Here is a 24002-nt window from a genome sequence, read left to right as displayed (position 1 = left end):
TCTGCATTTACAAATAGTTCCAACATACTATTCCTAGATTTTTTAAATAACATGTTTATAATATATATAATTTATATACCATATACTTCACTATTTTAAAGTGTACAACTCAGGAACTTTGAGAACATGTACAGAGTTGTGCAACAATCACAGATATCTAATTTTAGAAAATCTTCATCACCACATGAAGAAACCAACACTCATTCCTCATTTCGCCTCTCCCCATCTTCTGGGAATTAATAATACACTTCAGTCTTTTGGGATTTGCCTATTCTGAACTTCTGACATAAATGGAATCATACAGTATGTGGCTTATTATGTCTTGCTTTTTTCATTTAGCATATTTTCAAGGTTTATTCATATTATACCATGCATCAGTACTTCATCCTGCTTCATTGCTAAATAATATTTAATTATATAATATTACAGTTTCAACGTTCAGTTTCATATACTTGACACATACTTACACATGTGAAATTATCACCATAATCAAGAAGGTGAACATACCCACTTCACAACCCAAAGTTTCCTTATGCCTCTTTGTAATCCCCCTTCCTTTCTCTTCTGAACACATTTTCCCCACCCAAACCAGGCAATCACAGATATATGGGTTATTTTTCATTTTCTAGCTATATACCATATATACCATTTTTGTTTGTTCTTTTTAAGCTCAACATAATTAAGGTTCATCTATGTCATTTATATGCCATTCTGGGGAAAATATAGAGACAGAAATAAGAATAGCGGTTGTCGCAGACTGGGAAGAGGGTAGAATTGAGTACAACTGGCATAAGGTAATTTTTTTAAAGGTGATGGAAATACTCTTGATTTTGGTGGCAGTTCCATGTATGTACATTTGTAGACCTATACAAATTTTACCTTTAAAAGGTGAAGTTTACTGTATATATATACTTCAGTAAACTTGGCTAATCTTTCTTAAAATCACATTTCTAAATAGCAAACATAAAAAAGTAGAAAATATTTTTTTTTAGTTACCATTACCATAACATCAAAAAATATCAAGGACCCATAAATAAACATAAGCAATATTGTATAAGACTCCTGCAAAGGAAACTATAAAATATTAATGCTTATTAAGTAAATCATAGATAAATTGAGATGTATGTGATGTTCACATTTTATAAAACTCAATAATCCAAAGATGCCAATCATAACCATGTTAACAGTCAAAATCACGCTAGATATATTTTTCATTATTCAATACTAAAATGTATATTAAAGTCAAGGAATAACCAATATGATATAAATAAAGGACACCACTGATATAACTTACTAGATAATAAGACAAATCTATAAAACATAATGATGATATTGAATAAAGGATAGACCAAAGGGATAAAATGATTGTCACTAAAACAGATCCACTCATGTATGAAAGTTTGTTTTATAATGAAGAGAATACTGCAGAGTAGTAGGGAAGGAATTCTATTTTCAAAATAAATATGTCAGACAAGTGGACATACATATAGAAAATAATTATGCTTTAGTATATAATTATAGGTATATAGAGTTTTTTTTCCATTCTAGTTTAGATATTTGTATAGAAAAACATTTAAAAATTGGATGAGAATATAGGAAAATATCCTATTGATGTTTGGATAGCCAAATATTGCTTAATAATAAAAGTACTGTAGTAAATATGAACGACTACATTAAAGTTGAAAACATCTGTTTGTCAAAAGATAGCAAAATGTGAATTAAAAAAATAAGCCACAGAACAATCTTGTAATCAAGAAAAGACCATATGAGAAAGAAAGAGGGAAAAGAAAATAACCTCCTACAAATCAATAAGAAAAAAGATAAACCAATAGAAGGATAGGCAAGTTGATGGCATGTGCAATTTTATAAAAGAAGGAATCCATATGGCCAATAAGTACATGAAAAGACTTCAAATTTATTATTAACTAGGGAAAGGCAAATTCACACCATATTACAATTTCCACTTCTTGCTCTGATTGAATAACTTGTATTAAATTGGCCTTCCACTAAAAAATAATTGGGAAAGCTCAATTACACACAAAACAAACAAAAACAATAGATGAGGTTGTGGGAGAATAACAAAGACAACAAGGATTTTATTTGTCAGGAGGCAAAAGAGAGAAGAGAAAGCGACTAACTTTAGTTTACAGTGGCAATCACTTCATCACCTAGGATATTTGGCAATTCCAAATTGGGGATATATTAGTTGGACAAAGAACAGAAGCTATTGTAATCTGAATATTTGTGTTCTCACAAATTCATATGTTGAAGCCCTAGCCTCCAACGTGATGCTATTTGGAAATATGGCCTTTGGGAGGTAGTTGGGTTTCTATGAGGTATTGAGAGTGGGACCCCCATGTTGGGGATAGACTCTTTTAGGAAGAGGAAGAGATAAGAATTCTCTCTTGGTCATGTAAGGACATAGTGAGAAAGCAGACATCTGTAAGCCAGAGAAAGGACTCTTGCCAAGAACCCAACCACAGTGGCATCCTGATATTAGACTTTCCCCCAACTTCCAGAACTGTCAGAAATAAATGTCTGTTTTTTAATCCATCCAGACAATGGTATTTTGTTATAGTAATCCAAGCAGATTAATACAGAGGCCTAGATTTTGTAACAGTGTATTTGGAAGGCAAGTGGAAGAAAAAAGGAATTCAGAGTCATCAAGAAGTTAGGACTTAATAATATGCTAGGATCCCAGAGAAAAGTGTCTGTGAGTTGATGGTATGACAACAGACTCTCCAGAGGTTTTGGTATAAGAAACCTATATCTCTTAAAATATTACAAAGTTTATAACAGGGTACAATAGCCACAGAAAAGGATATATTCTTATTGCAACAAAAATATTGAGGGAAGATGCCTGGGTGGCTCAGTCGTTAAGCGTCTGCCTTCGGCTCAGGTCGTGATCCTGGGGTCCTGGAATTGAGCCCCACATTGGACTCCTTGCTCTGCAGGAAGCCTGCTTCTCCCTCTTACACTCCCCCTGCTTGTGTTCCCTCTCTTGCTGTGTTTCTCTCTGCCAAATAAATAAATAAAATCTTTAAAAAATATATTGAGGGATATTGAAATTTATTTTGTAACACCTGCCTATAGTACAATACAAATAATTTCTAGTTTATACACAACTTATAATGAAACAGAATCATACATATGGATGTTTGACACACAACAAATATTGCACAGCACAGTTAAAATGATGATATTTCTAATAAATGATTATGTCTCATCTTGATATCCATATAGTGAAATAAATGAATCTTAATGCCCTACACATTATATGTATAGATCAGTGCCAGGGGGCTATAGATATGGTTAAAATAAATTGTAAAATTTTCTAGAAATTCATACTGGAGAATATTTTTAAGAAATGTGAGTAGAGGGGCGCCTGGGTGGCTCAGTTGGTTAAGCGACTGCCTTTGGCTCAGGTCATGATCCTGGAGTCCCTGGATAGAGTCCCACATCAGGCTCCCTGCTCAGCGGGGAGTCTGCTTCTCCCTCTCCCACTCCCCATTTGTGTTCCCTCTCTCGCTGTGTCTTTCTCTGTCAAATAAATAAATAAAAAATCTTAAAAAAAAAAGAAAAGAAAAGAAATGTGAGTAGAGACATATATAAAACAATACAATTCACATTTTAGACTGGATGAGTCTTTGTTGTGGTTAGACTACCCAAGCATGTTTAACAATATCCATGGTCTCTACTCACTTAATGCTGCTAACATCCCACCAGTTACAGTAACCAGAAATGACCTCAATCATTACCAAATATCCCCTAGGTGACAAAACCATTCCCAGTTGAGAACCATTCAATTAAACTATGTTAACATTAGTTGTTAATTAGTTATTAATATTTATTCAAATATACCATAACGTGAGTGAAACAGCAATTAATATAGGAGCTATTCTCAACATATATAACGGATAAAGGCTTTTATCAAACATATATATATATTCCATATATATCCCATAGATATACAGAATTAAAAACACAGTGGCAGAAAAGGACTAGAAGAGACCTCACAGACAGAAAATCAAAATGTACAATGAAAATGGAAATATTTATCAAATAAAATATAAAAATAACCAAAATGTAATATTACTAAGAAACATCAAAATATCTAACATAAACGAGGCTTCCCATGTCAAATATTGCCAAGAATGTTTAGTTTCTGTTGTGAGTCTTGTTAGAAAACTATTTGTTATTACCAAATAAAATTAACCATATATTCTGTATGATTCCTTTTATAGGAAGTCAAAAAGTCAGGTGATACTGAAGTGTCAGGTTTAGGAATACATGTGTAGGCATAAAATTCAAGAAACTGATTACTGTAAAATTCAGCCCAGTAGTTAACTTTGGAGTGAAGGGAAGAGGTAGTGAATGGGCAGGTGAATTTATCAGTCTTGTGTGCTAACAAGTTCTATTTTCTGGCCTAAGTATTGTTTTTACGGGTATTAGTTTGTGATGCACTATACAGTTTTTGTTCAATCTTTGTATGTTTATAACATTTCAAACATAAAATAATAAAACTGAAGTAAATGTTTTTTTTTTTACTCCAGGGGTAATTAGTGTCAAAAGATTCTGAATTATCCTTCCAAATATTCTCCACAATATGTCTACACATATACTGTTATATTCTAACAACAGCATAACACTGTCTTGCATCTTGTGCGTTTTTTCACTTAATATAACTTAGTGATGATTCTATATTGACATATATATATATATATATATATATATATATATAACTTTATCAGTCTTTACAGAAGAAGTGTGTATTCCATTGTCTATAAATGTAATGCATAAAACAACGTATTGTAACAGTCTGCAACAACAAGGCATGAAATTAGGTTTGGTTTATTCATGTCACAATAGGTATACTACATGCAGATTAAAATCAATATGCCATTTCCTTTTAAGGGTATTTTTCATAACCTTGCAAAATAAACAATAAAAATTATGAAGCAAAATATATTTTAAAAAAATTTCCACTTTCCAGACAAACAAGATACCACTTCCAGGCTCTCAGTTATATTGAGATAAAATGCCAGAGAATTTTAAGAGTGTAATAAATCAAGCAGCTAGTTTATAACTTTGATCAAGGAGAAACTTTGATAACTGCAGAAAATTCAGTTCTTTCTTTCTCTTCTTCTCTATATGCTAAAAACAACAAAAAAAATAGCCAAACCTCAAATTTATTTACTAAGTTCACAAAAAATTGTGTCTAGGTAACTGCGTAATTAATGATTAATATTATTTAAAAAAAATAAACTGTGATCTCTCTTTTGGAAAATACTATTTAGCAAGTTTGATTCAAACTACCAGGAATTATATACAACTTGAAAATATTTTGCTTTCTAAAGAGTCAGTTTAAGAAACTATGCCCTCAGCCTTCCCAAATAGAATTCACTCCATTTTATTTTGGGCAATCTTGAATCTCAAACTATATAATGCTTATATATTTCCAAATAATCACTTACACTGCTTAAGAAATGAATCATTAGTTTACATTTATTACCTAAAATATTCCTAACCACCTCATTGTAAGGCATATTTATTGTGCCACAAAATTCTGGGGGATAATTGGGTAACGGAAACGATTCTAAAATAGTCCTCTTGATACCGAGTTCAAATGCAACATTTTGTTTTCTTCTGCTGCTAAGGAGAACATGTTTTTGGGAAAAATTCCTCTCCCAATTTCAAGCCCTAATTATTCATGCTTCAGCACTTACATTGTTAAAAGGTGTTGTTGCTGATATGGTTGCTGCAGTCTTCCCCAGGGAACTAGTGAATACTAACCCACACCCAAAGCTATCTACAATGTGGATTTCTGATCTCTGCAATGCCAGTGTTTGTCCCAAGAGAATCTACTCCCAGTATATTTATCTGATAAAGATACTTCTACCAACATAGCTACTTCTCAAGAGGTAGTATTGCCACTGTTGATGTCGCCTGCTAACATGAATTGCAAGGTTGTGGATGATCTGGGGGAGGGTAGATAATAAAAATTGTCATCAATATCAGTTTTTTTGTTTTTTTGTTTTTTTTTGCAAGCATGTTGAAGTTTATTAGCATTGCCATAGTCTGGTTTTGTTTCTTTATATTTTTAGTTTGCTGCAATTTCATTTAAGTTAGAAATAACTTAGATGCAAGAGACGGAATACAACTCTCATGCTTAAGCCAAAGGCAATTCATCTGTCATGCACACACAGGATAGGTTAAGTAGTAAAGCCATGGAAAAGGGCAAGGATAAAGGTGCTATAAGAACCAAAAGTTTAAAAGTCATCAGGGCTTTCTCTTTGTCTCGGGTTTCACATTTTCCATAGGTTGTGGTCTCCTTATTTTCCACAGCAGTCATATTTTCTTCATGTAGTGAAATATCCCTGCTAATACTTCTGAAATGTGTGTATTCAAGCTCTAGACACTGTAGAGAGACTCTCAAGCTTTTTTCATGTCCCAAGTAGATTATGTACTTAATGGCACATTTGAGCCAACTTCCTAGCTCTACTTCAGTGAATTATGGCTAACTTGGATCAAACATATCTGTGTTTCCATTGCCAAGTGGATAATCCCACATTTCCCATAGTATCTAAACCTAGTCCTAGGTATGAGTACATAGGGACAATCTGAATTACAGAATTTATGCTGAACTCAAAATTATCTCTTCTCTGTGATGCTATCACATTCTTTAAACTGAAGTTTACTCCTATTATGGACTATTATGTAGTGGATTCCTTAGTTCTTCAAAAAAGGATTTTTATGAAATTCTGCAAATTTTGTTTTCAGCTAGGCACATACATATACAAATCTTAGGACAAATATGACTTACAAGTTAGATGTAAACTAAATATGTCAGTATTTCTAGTTTGCATTTATTTCCATTATGTCTAACATCTTTAAGTTTTCATATTTCTGTTCTTTTTTTTCTCTCATTCTAAATGTTTCCCCCCCAACAAGGGAACGTGTTATATAAATAGATTTATTCCTAGAACTTATGGCTTAAAAATATATATATCTAACCTGGACCTACAATTAATTCATTTTTTCCAACTTAGCTATATCCAGTTCTTGCCTGCTGTAAATCTCCAAATCAATGCTCCCACTTACTGAGATGAAATCAAAATGCATCTCCTATGCCTATACCTATGCTAATTAGTGGAACAAGAACTAGATTGACCATATAAAGCATTAAAAGTCACAACTAAGAAAAAAGAGTATCTCTGAATTATCTGTATCTCTTTCCTGGGCTTTATTTTGCTCCATCTTCCCTTGAAAGAGATGCATTTTTTTCTCTTCATCATTTTTTAAAAAGATAGAATATTTGATTCCTTACAGAAATGCAAAATCTTGATGTATCCTTTTTGAAACCATACGGCACATTCTAGTTGATTATTCCCCAATGGGCATAGAAAGCAAAGATATGTTATCCAACTGTCTTTCCTTCCTTTTGCTTTTTGCAGTTTAGTTTCTCTACAGGTCCATGAGATGTAACATTTTCTAGGAATTAGTTTGATAATAGAATTTCCTCCTTTTTAAAAGTCTATTCCAATTCAAAGAAGTCTTCTGATAACTTTAGTTTCTCTGGCTGCATTATTGGACAAAGGTAAGAGTCCAAAGCTATACAATAACAAGAATATGGGAAAGAGTTCAGAGAGAGAGAGAGAGAGAAAGGAAGTAGGACAGTCAAACATTAGCTAATTAAAGATAAAGTCAAGAAAAGCTTAGAGGAAACAGACCTCAAAGATAATGAGATGAGAAAGAGGAAAGTTAAAATCAGAAATTAAAGCAATCAATATGGGAAGGACAAATACCACTACCAACAAAAAAGGCTAGGAAGAAAAAACCAAAAATACAAAAAGGGGGAAATCATCAAAAAAAAAAAAAATTAAGGGCATAAGTTTCCAGATTGGAAGGTTGAAAGGGTGTTCTAAAAGTTCAGCACACTAAATGAAGAAAGACCATAATTCAGTAAGGTTTGCTAAAATACAGATCAGAGAAATATATACTTGGATATCCATATGTAGCAAAATGAAGAATGATTTATGAAAGGAGGGATTGCTCAAGAAATTTGCTTACTATTATTTCTTTCTTAAGGAACTACTCAAAAATGTACATCAGTGAAGAAGAGTGTTCCTAAAAACGTGGTCCTAGACCAGGATCATCAATATTACATTGGAACCCATCAAAAATACAAATTCTTGGGTCTTATCCTAGACCTAATGAATCAGAAATTCAGGGGTTTAAGTCCAGCATTACAGATTATAAAACTTCCTTTCTGGTCCAGCATATAACAAGCAAAGAACTTGTCACTCCCATCCTAACAAAAGAAAGAAGCTGAATGAGCTGAAAATCATCCACTCTTTTTACATCTATCAGAAATTTGAAGTCACAGAGCAAATCACTTCATTAGAGACAGACATAGGGATACAGAGAATAAGAGTAGGTCAGCAGCTGAAACCTCAGCTGGAATCAGTAATGAGATAAAAAAAATAAGCTATAATTGACAAATTGCTGGAGTTTTAATATGAACTAGCTGCAGGGTTAAAAACTATAAATGGGCCCAGCCTTAAGGGGCCCCTAAACTTTTGTTAGTTTTACCTGTAGCAGCCTACCAGGTCCTTACAATGGAGATTGGAGAAAAGTCTCCACGGGATTCCAGCAGGGGGAGAGGAAGGGTAGCCACTTTGAAACAGCATTTCAAAATGTAATACCATTCGTTTGGTTTTGTTGACTGTTTCCTTTGCTTTGCAAAAGCTTTTTATCTTGATGAAGTCCCAATAGTTCATTTTTGCCCTTGCTAACCGACAGAATGGGGGAAGATATTTGCAAATGACATATCAGATAAAGGGCTAGTATCCAAAATCTATAAAGAACTTATCAAACTCAACACCCAAAGAACAAAGAATCTAATCAAGAAATGGGCAGAAGACATGAACAGACATTTTTCCAAAGAAGACATCCAAATGGCCAACAGACACATGAAAAAGTGTTCAACATTGCTCGGCATCACGGAAATCCAAATCAAAACCTCAATGAGATACCACCTCACACCAGTTAGAATGGCTAAAATTAAGTCAGGAAATGACAGATGTTGGCGGGGATGCGGAGAAAGGGGAACCCTCCTACACTGTTGGTAGGAATGCAAGCTGGTGCAGCCACTCTGGAAAACAGTATGGAGGTTCCTCAAAAAGTTGAAAATAGAGCTACCATATGATCCAGCAATTGCACTACTGGGTATTTACCCCAAAGATACAAATGTAGGGATCCAAAAGGGTACGTGCACCCCGATGTTTATAGCAGCAATGTCCACAATAACCAAACTGTGGAAAGAGCCAAGATGTCCATGGACAGATGAATGGATAAAGAAGATGTGGTATATATATACAATGGAATATTATGCAGCCATCAAAAGGAATGAGATCTTGCCATTTGCAATGACGTGGATGGAACTGGAGGGTATTACGCTGAGCAAAATAAGTCAAACAGAGAAAGACATGTATCATATGACCTCACTGATATGAGGAATTCTTAATCTCAGGAAACAAACTGAGGGTTGCTGGAGTGGGGGGTGGGGTGGGAGGGATGGGGTGACTGGGTGATAGACACTGGGAAGGGTATGTGCTCTGGTAAGTGCTGTGAATTGTGCAAGACTGTTGAATCTCAGATCTGTACCTCTGAAACAAATAATGCAATATATGTTAAGAAAAAAGAAGAAGAAGAAGAAGAAAAAGAAGAAGAAGAAGAAGAAGAAGAAGAAGAAGAAGAAGAAGAAGGAGAAAGCAGGAGGGGAAGAATGAAGGGGGGAAATTGGAGGGGGAGACAAACCATGAGAGACGATGGACTCTGAGAAACAAGCTGAGGGTTCTAGAGGGGAGGGGTGTGGGAGGATAGGTTAGCCTGGTGATGGGTATTAAAGAGGGCACGTTCTGCATGGAGCACTGGGTGTTATGCACAAACAATGAATCATGGAACCCTACATCTAAAACTAACGATGTAAAGTATGGTGATTAACATAACAATAAAAAATTAATTTAAAAAATGTAATACCATTCTACTTGTCTTAACGTGGCTTGTCCTAAAAGGAAACTATTTTACTGCAGCCTAAGCAACCTAGGAGAAAAGAATATACAACTCCAGCCCAGTGTAGCTTTCTACATGTGGAAAGAGAAATACCGAAGTCTGCCCCACTAGACTTTTTGTCTCATCTAAGGAAGGGAAGGGGAAACAAGCATTTGTGAAGGTCACAGCTCAGAGGCACAGGCTCAATAAGACTGAGCCCAGTAATAGGACTGCAGTATGCTCCCCTTACCCCACACCTTGCTACTGCCTCAGTAGTGCTATGTGATAGCAAAGGAATGCAGCAGAAGGAACTGTATGTCTCAGAGCTTAAGAATTGTATACTTAAAACTAATTTAATATTATATGTCAACTGTACGTCAGCTAATTTAAAAACAAAATGGAACCTCTAGGGACACCAAAAGACAAGAGAATAAGAGAAATAAAAACAAGGGACACAGGAAAAAAAAATTTAGCCTCTGACCCCTACAGATACAACCAACTATAAACTCAGCCTAACTCCTAGCCAGAAAATCCTAAACCTTCACACTAAAGGCCTATTTACCTCAGATCCTTTTATGTAGTATAACTTGTCCCACTTCCAACAATAACAAAACCTACATGGCATACTAAAAGACAAAAAGAAACACTTGAATAATCCGAGTAAGCATGACCCCCAGATTTAAATATGGCGAGAGGTTAAAATGACTAGATTGGGAGTTTAAGAGAAAAATTATCAGTATACTAATGAAAAATATATAATATGAAAGAACAAACAGGTAATGCAAACAGAAAAAATCTAGAAAGAATAAAGAAAAATGCTGGAAATCGAAATCACTGTAACAGAAATGAAGAGTGCCGTTGATGGGTTCAGACATTTGCTGAGAAATGACCAAGGAAAGAATAAGTAAGCTTACAGAAAAGTCAATACATTTTCCAAAACTGAAGTGCAAAGAGGAAAAAAGAGTACAAAAGACAGAATAGAATATTAGAACCGTGGGACAATTATAGTAGTTGTAATATATGTCTAATAGGAATACCAGAAAGGGAAGAAAAAGATAAAAGATGAAATATTTGAAGCAATAACGAATGGGAATTTTCCAAAATTAATGATATACACCAAACAATGGATCCAGGAATCTCAGAGAACACTAAGTAGAATATATCTACATCTAAATCAATATCTACATCTATATCAAATTTGTATCACATACAGCTATACTTACACCGATACTTGTAACTAGAGTGGCATATCATATTCAAACTACAGAAAATCAAAGACAAAGAGAAAACTTTGAAAGAAGCCAGGGGAGGAGGAGATAAATTATCTGTGCAGAAGGAAGGATCAGGATTCCATTGAACTTCTCTTCAGAAACCATAAAACTAAGAGAGTGGAATTATACATTTAAAGTGTTGAAAGGAAAAAAACACATATGCACCAACCTAGAATTCTGTATCAAGTGAAATTATCCCTCAAAATTGAAGGACAAATAATGAATTTTTCAGACAAGCAAAAATTAAAGGAATTTTTCATTAGTAGATCTGCCTTGCAAAAAATATTGGAAAAAGTCCTTCAGGAAGAAGAAAAATGATATAGGTCAGAAACTCAGATTTACATACACAAGGGAAGAACATTACATAAAGAATAAATACAAGTAAACTAAAATATTTTATTATTTTACTTTCAATTAAGCTAACAGATAAGGGTTTGCCTAAAACAACCATAGCAGCTATGTATTCAGTGATTATATCTTATGGGTAAGTGAATAATTAATGTCATAATTGTTATAATTCATGGGAAAGAGGGATTCCTTATTACTGTTATAAAGACTTGAATACCTATGAAGTGGTATATTGTTATTTGAAGTGTACTTGCTTTAGTTGTAAAATGTATATTTCAAACTCAAGGACAACCACAACAAAATGATTTAAAAAAATAAAAGAAGTTTAATTGATAACGCTAGAGAAGAAAAAAAAGGAATTACATAAAATGTTCAACTAAAATGAGAGAAGGCAGAAAAAAATGAAAAAAAATAAAGGCAACAGTAACAACATAGTAGGTATTATTCCAAATATATCAATAATAACTTAAACATCAATGATCTAAATACATCCATTAAAAGACAGAGACTGTAGAGTAGATAAAAAACAAAATCCAAGTATATGTTGTCTACAAAAACCCACCTTACACATAAAGGCAGACATAGATTAAAAGTAAAGGGATGAAGAAAGATATGTCATGCCAACATTAATGAAAAGAAAGCTGGAGTAGCTATATTAATTTCAGACAAAGCTGAGTCAGGAACAAGGAAAATTATCAGTGATAAAGAGGACATTACATAACAATGAAAGGATCATTCTCAAAAAAGATAACAGCAACTCTTAATGTGCATGTGCCAACAATAGACTGTCAAAAGATGCAAGAAAAAAACTGATAAACTGCAAGGAGAAATAGATGAAACCACTATTACAGTTAGAAACTTCAAAAGTACTCTATCAGTAATTAAAATATCAAGCACACAGAAAATCAGTGAAGACATAGTTGAACTGAAGAACACCATCAATCAACTGGACCTAATTGACATTTATAGAATACTTCCAACAATAAATAATACACATTTTTTTCAACTCACATGGACTATTTACCAAGACAGACCACATTCTTGGCCATTAAATACAACTTAAAAAGAAAAAAAGAAAGAAAATATATGTTCTGAGACCTCAGAATTAAACTAGAAATCCATAACAGAAAGATACCTAGAAAACTCCAAAATATTTGGAGATTAATCTACACATTTCTAAATAATATATAAGTCAAAGAATAAATCTCAAGAGAATTTTTTAAATATTTGGAACTAAATAAAAATGAAAATAGAACTTCTCAAAATTTGTGGGGTGCAGTGAAAGCAGGGCTTATAGGGAAATTTATAGTATTGAATGAATGCATATATTTGAAAGAAAAAAAGATCTAAAATTAATAACCTAAACCTCCACCTTAAGAAATGAGAGAAAGAAGAACAAATTAAAATGAAATTAAGCAAAAGGAAGGAAATTATTTAAAAATTAGAGAGAAATCAGTGAAATTTAAAACAGTATCAATAGAAAAAAATCAAATCAATTAAGTTGATTCTTTGGCAAGGTAAAAACTGATAAACTTCCAGCCAGGTAAATTAATAAGAGAGAAGACACAAATTATTAATATTGGAAATAAAAGAGGGGTCATTACCTCTGATACTGTGGACATTCAAAGGATAACAGAAGAATATTATGAACAACACTAGGCTTCTAAGTTTGATAACCTAGATAAAATGAAGTAATTTCTTGAAAGACACAGGCAACCAAAACTCACAAAGGAAAAATAGATAATTTGAATAAGCTTCCCTATATTAAAAATGTTTAATCAATAATTAATAACTTTCTAAAGTAGAAAACACCAGTTGGAAATGGATTTACTATATGTCCACATATGTGAGTATATATTTAAAGTGCTTAGCACGGAGAATATTTTGAGTGATTATAAAAAGTAGCAGTGCTTTATTTTTCATTATTTAGACAATATAGGGGGAAAAAAGAAAGTCTTTGGAGTCAAAGACTCTGATTTTAGCACTCTCAGTTTGTGACTATAACATAAATTATAGGAGCTCATTCATTCTATATTTGAAAGGAGTAATAATAGCTCCTCATTAGCTTAGCCATTTCTGGATCCACCTTTAACCGACAATTCATTCTGTTTTGGATCCTGAAATCCCTGAACAGATGGGTTAAGTTTTGCCCTCAAATTCCCATAATTATTACCCATAGAACTGTGGATAGAATTCTGTGTTTCTCAGAATTCTTGTAAATGTAACCCACCATTTTTAGATGAATTCTCCAATTGGCCAACAATTTATAAATGTTCGCCATGTTTAGGGCCCATGCCACCTCCATCTAATTTCATAAATTCTCTGGATATTCCGAAAGTCTACCTTTCCATGGTAATGACTAAAATTGCATGACTAAATCTGCAAAGAAAAATAAAAATTTTGACATAAATTATATTTCAAATCTCCGGCGGGGGGGGGGGATCATGTATTTTAGTGAAGACAAATTAATCTTTTCTTTATTTAGTGATAGCTAGTTTGGATCTGACTGAAATGGCTACACCTGTAAAAACAGTAATTTCATTACTAAGCCATTGTCTTACCTATAAATTAGATATTTATAAAACTGATTTTGGAAAAACAAAGTCTTACAAGAAACTATAATAGTTTTCAAGATATTGCTGCTTGGTTTTCATTGTTTTTACATTTTGGAGTGACTTAAAAATTGAACAAAAGTGAACAAATGTCTTTATTTTAATCAAGAAGACTTTATGTTTACAAATTCAAATTTTCATCTTGTTTAAGAAGCCTAAAGAAGCTATGATTTATACTAACAATGTTACTATTCGATGTGCTAAATAGCATTATACTATATAATTTAGAAAATAATGCTAAAAGTCATAAAGCTCTGTGTTTATCTGGAGGCAGTAATTGTGTCTCCATAAAGAAAATCTTTTTCCATACTCAGAGACATAATTTCAGAAATGGTCAAATTAAAGAAAACGAGTCACAGATTTACAAGTTACCATTAGCAGAAAACACCATAGAAATTAAATATAGAATGAGATGTTTCTTTTCTAACCACTAACTAATTAATCCAACAATTTATCCAAAATTCAATCTACATTTATATAAGCAATACTGTGATTGAAAACACTGCATGATCTTCTAAACCATGATCTATACCACATCTCTCTGACTCTCACTGTCCTTCAGCCACATTGGACTATATTCTGCCTACCAAAACCTGGCAAACTCATTAACACACCATGGCTTTGTCATTACTGTTTCTTTTCTTTTTTCTGCTTGTTTTTGAATCATTTTCATAGTAAATGGAGCTATTGGAAATTAGCTAATTTTTCTATCAAATTAGTTACCTGATAATCAGTCTTATCAAATTTTCCATTTTGAATAGATGTCTCCACCTCCAGTTCTTTGAACATGACCTACCACATAGATATTCCATAAATCATTTTAGACTGAATAAATTTTTTTACATCTTGCCCTGATATCTAAATCTTTTTTTTTAAAGCTGTATCTCCATAATAGCCAATTCTCTCAATAATGGTATTTACTTAAAACAATAATAACATCAAATGAATAAATAAAATCTTTAAAAAAATAATAATAAAATAAAATAATAATGATAAAAAAGCCAACACAAAATACGTTTTGTACCTGAAGAGACATGTTCTATTTTGTTCTAAGACCAGATGGTCTTGGAGATGAAGAAGCCTTAATTAATTTATATGCCATTCCTTTGAGAAATCCTGAGCTTTGTTCAAAAATGACATATTTCAATTTTTCTGCATGTAATTTTATCATTCCATAGAGCTTAGATACAGTTCCTGAATTTCTCAGTTATTCCACATGGATCTAATTCCATTACATTCTTGGTCTGTGTCAATTAATTTTCTTTTCTCAGATAATAAATTTACACTCTATTCCTCTTCTGAGCAGTTACACATTTTCAGTATGGAACATTCCATTAAAATGAAGTGACAAACTGCCCTGTAGCACACAAATTTTCAAAGACTGTTTTGTCTGATAATATAGTTCTTAGTAGTTTCTTTCCAAAGTAATACATATACACAAAAGACATTATTAATTTTGTGCATTTACAAAACACATATAATTTAAAAGTGATGTCATTGTTCCACAAATATATCTAGGTTTCAAAATGATTTATTAAATTCTGTTTAAAATTTTGCACAGAAGTACGGTATATAATCACATTTTATATTCCTCTGAGCAGGATCTAGTTTTCTAAATCATACTCCATTGTCATGAGCATGTTCATCTTCCATACAGAACACACTGACTGAAAAATAAGATCAAGTCTGCACATTTTGGGATATAAATTTTTGAGATTACTGCAGTTGGTACTATATATCTCTCTCATACTAGAGCCTCTAAATCTTGCTGTTTTTACCACTTTTGTGCATGCAAGATTTATGCCACTCTATACTTTGTTTATATTCAGGAGCTAAGTATTATTTGGCCTGTTATTATGACTTAACCTGTAATTTATTTAAAAAAAATAAGGTTTTAAACATAATTATAGTATAACCTCTTTATATTTTGCTACATAATACAGAAAAATCAAAATCAAAATTATACACACATATTCTTCAAACATGTAAAGTTAGTTGGCATATTGTAATAGATCCATCAGAGTTAACTTTGACTCAAATTTGGAAATAGAAATTGATTCTAATTCTTACAAGATCACTCACAGATTTTATACTTATAAGTATATTTATAATTCTTTCAAATCACTTAATCATTCAGTGTGTTAGTTTCCTTCCAATTTCTAATTATCTTGACAGAAGTAGACTTCCTTCTATAAAGAGTGATTAAAATCAAAGGTATGGGAAGAAAATTAGTGCAGTTGAAGATTTTTAATATTTTTAATTATTGTATTCCTAAAACACTCTATATTCTGATTTTCACAAAAAATGTTTAATATGAAAAGACACAAATGTTAGAAGGTTTAATGTCCATTTTTTTTTTAAATCAAACCTTACAGGACAAAATATAATACACTATAACATTACAGGAGTTCTCTCTACTGGAGTATATATACTAACTCACAGTTTGACATTGTAACTTCCTTTTTCCAGTTTCTTCATTAGTAAACTGAAGCTATTGATTTATAGGATTTCTGGCATTTCTTCTAGCTTGCACCTTAATATTGAATATGCAGAATTGGGGATATCACAAATTAGATTCAAGCTTAAAACTGAAATTTATATCATCTTTAAAAATGAGGGACCTAATAATGGGAGAGCCTGTAAAAAAGTTAAGATAATATCTGAGGAAAAAAACTGCATAGCATTTGGGAAAGAACTAAGAAGTGTAGATGCAGAATATTTGAGGGTCCAAATGCGAATAGGGACTAGTGTAAGAGGAATGAGAATGTGTATAATACCATGTGCAGAATCTGCAGAGGAGCTCCAAATATTAAAGTGGGTATTCTTCAAGAGTGCAGAAAAATGAATCACGGGAAAGAAAAAGCCATATGTATTAAACTTCTATCTGAATTTATGATATTCAAATTTAATGTCTGCACTAAGGGTAATCTCTTTTTGTTAATATTTTATTCCTTCCAGAAAGCAATAGGTTTAATCTCATATAAGATGGAAAATTATTAGCCTAATTAATTATTATTTATGAGCTCACATTTTTATTTATAGGATCTCAGGATAGGCAATAGTTTATATTTTAATTATGAAATATCCAAATGTAGATTTATGAATATTTATATTTTATATGTCTATATTTTATTTTATTTTTTTTAAAGATTTTATTTATTTATTTGAGAGAGAGAGAATGAGAGAGAGAGAGCACATGAGAGGGGAGAGGGTCAGAGGCAGAAGCAGGCTCCCTGCCAAGCAGGGAGCCCGATGCGGGACTCGATCCAGGGACTCCAGGATCATGACCTGAGCCGAAGGCAGCCGCCCAACCAACTGAGCCACCCAGGCGCCACTATAAGTCTATATCTTATATTTTATAAAATTCTAACCAGAATAATAATATAAAAACTATGACATTAGCCATCATGATATTTCATAATCCTAGTTGGCGATATTGGGAAATTTCCCTAAACATTAGTATTCAGACACATTTTTCAGTTCAATGAAATCATAATTTGAAAAAGCCTTTGAAGACCTATATATAGCACATATTCAGCAAGCTATTTAACATGTATTAATTTATAATCCATGTTTCAAAGACCTCACAGTGAACTCCGACCATCTATAGGGTAATCTCTTGAATCAAAAAAATAATGTTATTGGGAATAATAGAAGATGGGGAAGAGTATGTTTAATGAATCACCTTAACTATATATAGTGAAGCAGTACCCATAAAAAAAAAAAAAGAACCACTGAACTTACATTAGAAGTTGTTTTTCTCAAAATCCATACCATGGATACCATGGATTTTGAGGAAAAAAAAAAAAAAAAGAGGATCTCAAAATCCATACCGTGTATTTTTAGAAAAAAAAAAAAAAAGAGGATGAATAAAATCCAAGAGAGTTATCTGTGCTCCCATTTTTCATAAAAGAAGAAAAGCCTGACAAAATGATTTATTATCTTTGATAACAGAAGAATAAACTCCATAAATGCCTATGATTCTTCATTCTGTGTACATATTGTTTTTGTTCTTGATCACTATCATCACTTCATCTCCCTAAGACTGAATAAGGGGTAGGGAAGGTAAACATCAGAGTACACATATGCTCCCAAGTATCTCCAGAGAGAATCTAGGGGATCTGGTAAAACATGGTCTACTGTTTTACCAAGGAAACAACCTAGAAGTCTTATGGAAGCCTGGAATAAATAAATATGAACCCTTCATTATGTGATACATTTTTTGTAAATGCCAGACAGTTCTCAATCTCAATTAAGTCATGGACTGTTTCCATAAAGTTTTAAGAAGGCAGTAAGTGGTTCTTGGCAATTTATCATTCTCTGATTATGTTTTTCAATGCCAGTTACCTGAGAACCTGTTTCTTTGAAATTGCTATTCCCACGAATGGCTCATTAGCCTTTAAAAAATATGTCAACCAACAATTCATCTTACTAATGGACACTGGATTTAAAAAATATAAATTAGAAAAAAATAAATGGCCAAACAATGGCCCCAGGAAAAGCAAGTATTAATACTTTTAGGCACATATGGAAAGGTCTCAAAATCTTTCAAGATATTTATATTCTGAACAACCTAGGAAGTAAAAAAAAAAATGCTACAGTGTACAAAATATGTAGAGTTTTAGTAAGTTCAAAAAATATTATTCAACACTTACTATTTGTGTAATACCATATTAACTTTTATAACTGATGTATTGTACATTCTATAGAAGGTGAAGACCCCTGAGCTATGTGTCTATCTAATCCATTCTCTGTCCTAGTAGATTGAGTTTGGATCACCCAGTTTCTCTTTGTTGTTGTTGTTGTTCTTGTTGTTTTTATTATGTTATGTTAATCACCATACATTACATCATTAGTTTTTGATGTAGTGTTCCATGATTCATTGTTTGCATGCAACACCCAGTGCTCCATTTAGCACTTGCCCTCTTTAATACCCATCACCAGGCTAACCCATCCCCCCACCCCTCTCCCCTCTAGAACCCTCAGTTTGTTTCGCAGAGTCCATAGTCTCTCATGGTTCGTCTCCCCCTCTGATTTCCCCCCCTTCATTTTTCCCTTCTGGCTATCTTTATTTTTTTTTTTTAACATATAATGTATTATTTGTTTCAGAGGTACAGGTCTGTGATTCAACAGTCTTACACAATTCACAGCACTCACCATAGCCCATACCCTCCCCAATGTCTATCACCCAGCCACCTCATCCCTCCCATCTCTCACCACCCCAACAACCCTCAGTTTGTTTCCTGAGATTAAGAATTCCTCTTGCATTACTCTTCTAACTGGGTTTTGCTGGTGAGGAGAATGACAGAGAGACTGAGGTTTATCTTCTACATATTTCCACTCCAAGGCTATACATCTGCTATTTAGTGCATCCTTTCACCAATATCATTTTCTTCCTGCTGTTCACCTCAATGTTTTCATCTTTCTGTGGGCTTTCCTAATACCATTTAATCTCAGGTCTAGGAAGCCTTCCTTCCATTGTCCATTATAGGGAGCCTCTTCATCCTTTGTCTCCTTCCTCCTGCTCATACCTCTGTAAAATGTCTATTTATTAAATTCTCCTCATGATCCAAGGTTATTTTGCCTTCTGCCTCTTACCAAGACCATAATAAATACAACACCTTAAAAATATTTGTAAGGAGTATAATTGGACAAATTACACTTAATATGAAGAGTTTGCTGAGGAAAGAGCAATATTTTTATGAGGTGGAAGATGGAGTGGTATTCATTAAGTGACATATCAACTGGGCCTTCAGACCTGCATTGGATTTCAATAGCAATTTAAAATTACATTAACTTTTTTAGGACCCTAATATGTAATTTTTTATTTCACTATTTCTTGAATAGTTCATTAGAATTTTTCAATAAGCTTAAATTGAATTAAGTGATGTAGGAAAAACTCATGCATCATTACACACAACAACAAAAAGACTATTGTCAGTACCCACAGCAACTCTAGTTGTGTTTTTCCTCAGCCACAGGTCCCTTGTACTCCCCCTTGATGTCACTTCTACCCCAACTTTTGTAATATTTTTTTCTTACAATTGTTTTTAATTTTATTACCTGTTTCCATAGAGATAGATGGTTTGGTTTTGTTTGCTATTGTACTTTATATTTTTTACATTCTTTGTGGATGTATATTATCCCATTGTGTGAACAGTCTTCAGTTATCAATTTTAATCTTGATAGCAATTTTTCCTGAAAATTTTGTCATTATCACCAGTTCTATTATGGATATTATTATACATGCATTCTGGCAGATGTATACCTAGAAGTAAAATTTGCTCACTTGAAGAGCTTGCACATCTTTAGTATTGACTGTTTAATAAAGTGGTTGTATTGATTCACATGAATCATATTCCACATCACCAGTATCTGGTATTGTCAGACATTTTAATGTTTACCAAACTGATAAAATATGGTGATACTTGCTCAATACAGTTCTGTTTTTATAATTACTCCATGTGTTCTTCAAAAAAACTGCATTGAATACTTATTGGCTGCACTGTGAGATATATATTTTCACCATTTGGAATGACTCAAATGTGATTCAAATATAAACTGAATAAATGAGGAAAACTCTTTTGCTTAAAAAGATATCAAAAGATTCATAAATGTAAAATGAAAAGAAAATGGTAATAAAGAGGGATAAAATAAATAAATGCCCATTTTTACTAATAGTGAAATATTGAAGCATTTACCTAAATTTAAATATACATATATTTTTCCATAGAATTCACTTTATTTTTTTAAAGATTTATTTATTTTAGAGACAGAGAGAGAGCGGGGGAGAGGGGCAGAGGAAAAGGGAGAGAGAGAATCTTAAGCAGACTCCCTGTTGAGTGCAGAACTTCATGTGTGGTTCCATCTCAGGATCCTGAGATCATGACCCGAGCTGAAAACAAGAGTCTGATGCTTAACTATCTGAGCCACCCAGGAGCCCCTAGAATTCATTTTATTGCACACAGTAATTGTATATTTTAAATGTATTATCCAAATACTTAAATTTAATATTTAATAGTACAAGCAACAGTGTCTTATACTATTTATCAATGTTTAATTCATTTTAATGCAAATTTCCTACCACCTATAATTTCATTGATAATGAACACACATTGTCGTAACAAGAATGGATCACAAGGTTATAGTTTTTTTTCACTCAATCTTCAAATAGCCACTAATTGGATATCATGTATGTTCCTGATCTTATGCTAGACCTGGGCCTACACTCTAACCAGTATAAACAAAGCACCTTGATTCTACCTGAAGGTTTAGTTAGATGATAAGAATGAGAAAAATGAGTTAAATGTGTACAGGTTAGTGATAATTGTTGCACAGCGAAATCATGTTGCAATGACACTAAAATGTCGATTGGTTGATGAGGAGGTCACTATAAAGAAGAAATGTCTTATAGCAGTGTTTCTCACAAATGGAGCACTAAGTCTAAAGGCCCTGTGGCAGGGAAAGCAAGATGGTGATATAGGGCAGAGTAATCAAGGCAGAAGTTGGTAAGAGACAGGTTGGTGAAGTAGCCAGGAGCCAGATTAGATCTTTGGCTTTTATAAAAGTGTGACAGAAGTATCTGGTAGAAAGGAGACTACCATGATCTGAACTATACTGTAAAAGATGACTCTGGTTGTTTTCTGGAGAAGAGATTGAAGGAAGGATAATGGCAGCAGACAGATGCATTAGGAAGGTATTTTAGTAGTTCACATATGAGATGACAGATTTGCAATCTGTTTAAAGGTGAAATGGAATAGATTTTCTAATTGATTGGAGTGGTGCATATAAAAGAGCTGATGATGACTCCGTGTTTGGAGGCTCAGAAAATGGGTTAATGATGGCATAAATTCCAAAGTGGAAAATCACTGGAATGGAAGGAGAATTAAGAAAATACAGATCAAGAATTCTAATTTACTTGTTAAGTTCAAGATGCCTATTTGACATTCAAGGCAGTTGCAAATGAGCTGATGTTCAGAGAAGAGATATCCACTAGACATATAAATGTGAGGGTCATGTGCCCACATCTCAGCTGTAGGGGAGGATTTTATATACTGCTGGTTAGAATGTAAATCAGTACAATTAATTTAGAGAAAAAATATACATATGCCATTTCATCCTCAGATCACCCCTACCATTCCACCCAGAGCACAGACTGTGTGAGTGATTTGTTTGGGAATGTGATTGTGGAGAAGGAATGAGAAACAGGATGAATGTACCAGGAAAGACAGAGTCAAATCTAGAGCATACTATCAAGTTAGGTAACTGGATACTCCAGGATCATTCAGTGAAATGAAACAAAGAGGGAAATATTTATCCATTGGCTCTAGGGGTTCCATTATTCAAGCATTGCCCCATGGGTGTTAACTCACCTATATGTCTGAATGATGCATATGTAAGTACCAAACAAAAATTTTCCGGAAATCCCTTCAGCATTGTTTGAGAAGTTCTAATGCAGAAACTGAAGTCTTCCCAGGTCCTGGGACAGATACTATCGGTTGCATTGTTACGAAGCTGAACAAAGTCGACATGAAAGTAGTAAATAAGGAAGACCAGGATTGGAACAAGAGGTTGAAGCTGAGAGGATCTGCCGTAGTATAAGAGACATCCACTACATCCAGTGATGTTGAAATTATAGTCCTTAGGATATACCTGCAATGGAATGAATGTTTATGCCCTCTCAAAATTCGTATGTTGAAATTTTAATTCCGAAGATGATGGTGTTAGGAGATAGGGCTTTGGGAGGGATAATGAGATTAGGAATGGGACCAGTACCCTTATAAAAGAGACTCCAGAGAGATCTTTCTGTGCCCAGCCACATGTGTATGTAAGAAATTGACAGCTTGTAACCTGGAAGAGGACACTTAACCATTTTGGCACCCTGATCTCAGACTTCTAGCCTCTAGAACTGTGAGAAATAAAATTCTGTTGTTTATTTATAAGCCTCTCAGTCTATGGTACTTTTTTATAGCTGCCCAAAATGATCATGGTAATAAAGAAGTTCTGAAGCGTATATGTATGTATATATATGTGTGTGTATATACATATATACACACACTCATAGCAGTTATTTTTTGCAATAGGAAAAAAAAAACAAAGCTAAATGACAATACAATGACAAAAACAATGAATAACTGTATCGTGATATTTTCATGTAAATGCAATATTAAACAGAATTTAAAATAATGGATAAGGTTTGTGTCAGCATGGATGAATCTCATTAGGGTAACATGGAACAAAACAAAGCAAGATGTAGATGGACATATACATTTTTAACTTTTAAAAACATAATTATTGTTCATTTGTGTGTATGGATACTTGAACATATGGTAAATTTATAAATAATTGCAGCAATATGTTACTTACCAAATTTAGAGTCATTGTTTCCTCTATGTGTAGAGAAGGGAATTTGATAAAAGTTCCCATGGGGTCTTCAAGCGAATTAATACAGTTTTATTTTTAGCTGAGTGGTTAATACATGAGGGTTTGTTGTTGTTGCTGTTGTTGTTTTTTTTTATGACATTTCTATGAATAGAAAATAACAAAATAAATAACTAACCTTGGGCCTAGAACCTATGTTTCTCTGATATCAGAATACAGTAGGAATAAAGGCTGTTAGGTATTAAGCTTTAGCACAGATGTTTGGGACATTCCTCTGAAGTCTTTCGGTGATTCCTAGACTGTTTTGTCTTGGTGCTTTAAAAGTAAATAAGCCTTT

This window comes from Mirounga angustirostris, unplaced genomic scaffold (genome assembly GCF_029215605.1).
Source record: "Mirounga angustirostris isolate CCGP_5_RB_7025 unplaced genomic scaffold, mMirAng1.0.hap1 SCAF_7, whole genome shotgun sequence".
NCBI classification, from domain to species: domain Eukaryota; kingdom Metazoa; phylum Chordata; class Mammalia; order Carnivora; family Phocidae; genus Mirounga; species Mirounga angustirostris.
This window is presented reverse-complemented; position numbering follows the sequence as displayed.